Source organism: Anneissia japonica, unplaced genomic scaffold (assembly GCF_011630105.1).
Source record: "Anneissia japonica isolate Jap-2015-1 unplaced genomic scaffold, ASM1163010v1 scaffold5350_len443212_cov192, whole genome shotgun sequence".
Lineage (NCBI taxonomy): Eukaryota > Metazoa > Echinodermata > Crinoidea > Comatulida > Comatulidae > Anneissia > Anneissia japonica.
In genome coordinates, this window is record NW_022717468.1 from 96,944 (window position 1) to 98,732 (window position 1,789).

Genomic DNA, 1,789 nt, shown 5'->3' on the forward strand with positions numbered 1-1,789 from the left:
TCATTCCTGATGATGACATAATTAATGTCGAAATATTGAATCCAAACACGATGGCGTGTATTTCAATACTTGGAGTATGTATTATACTTTCTTATCTGAGATTAATCAGTGGACCTTTCGCTATTCGAGCATATGATTAAAAAAAATATATATAGCTAATTTAAAAAAATAATCGCCAATTATACTTGACTCAACCCTTCCTGACTTCAATTATTCTGAATATTTGACTTAATAGTCCCTAGAACTCTAATGTTGAGATAGACTCTGACATGGCATGGTAGGTATTGAGTAATATCAAACCACAAACAGTAATTCCGTTAACAAAAAAAGTGATTAATGTTTTCCATAAACTCAACTTACTTTATATTTATTGGCATACCGGTACACATTTACCATTATCACTCATCAGTTTTCTTTGATCTTCGCTAGTTTTGTAGAAAACCTGGTAACGGAATTACATTTGGTAACGGAATTGCATGGTAACCCAATTACATTGGGTCATAGAAATACAGTTAATAAAACGTTATTAACTATTACAAATTATACTGCCCATATTCCACCATAGCATTTATTCAGTTTGATACTTATGTCCAATGGAGCCTATAAATGACAAGGTGGCGGCAAATGACTTTAACAACGGCCCTAATAACCGTGAAGACAGTGATAAGTTGAATTTAGTGATGACGCTGATGATAGTAATGATGCTGATGATTGTGATGATGCAGATGTCAGTGATGATGCTGATGATAGTGATGAAGTTGAAGAAAGTAATGAAGCTCATGGTGGTATCAGTAATGTTAAGACTACAGTCAAAAGTGATAATAAACTGTCTATAGATCCGACCTGAAGTGGGTGGTTGTTAAGTATATTTGTCAGAAGAATGCCATCAAGTTTGTTGGTCAGGTTCTCGAAAGTCATAATCACAAGTTTACCCTGAAGTTTGTTAAAAAATTCGAATTTAGTTAACTTATGTGGATTGTTATTGACGACATTCATAGATATAGTGGATAGATCTTGCATAGTACTGAGCTATTTGAACCGCAGATGGATATGCATTCTTTTGATAGTTTGATATTTTATTCCACCTCTATGTTCTATCGGACATGTAATTCCATTACTGTGTCATGTAATTCCGTTACCAAACAACACCATACAAATACAGTTAACCATAGATATATGAGCAGCAAACTTTCATAACAATTAAGCCACATCTTATGTCCAAACTATGATGCCAGGCATTGATGTTAGTTGGTTATAATATTCAGAGGAACTTCGAAAAAATTGAAATTTCTGTGTAATTCCGTTACCAAAATAAAAATTGCCATAGCTAATACTGCCTACTGTACTGTAGTTAAAGTAGCTTAAAATCATATGATGCAGTTCTACAAGTACACTAAAGATTATTACCAATTCCTTTTTGATAGTTTGATGTATTCTATTCAGTAGTCAGACATGTAATTCCGTTTCCAAATAAAACCAGTCAAATATAAACCATAAATATATGAGCAGCAAGCTTTCATTAACAATGTATCCACACCTTGTGTCCAGACTGATACCAGTCACTAATGTTAATTGGTTATAATATCCAGAAATCTCATTAACTGTAATCAAAATTGAAATTAAAAAATTTCTGTGTAATTCCGTTACCAAAATAAAACTGGTCAATTTTTTTTTAACCACTGTGATATTGGTAGGTGTATGTAGAGCCTATTACGTACATTCATAATAGTTATTATCCAATGCACACCCTAGGCCTACTCCGTTTCCTGTTCTCAATATAATATAATAT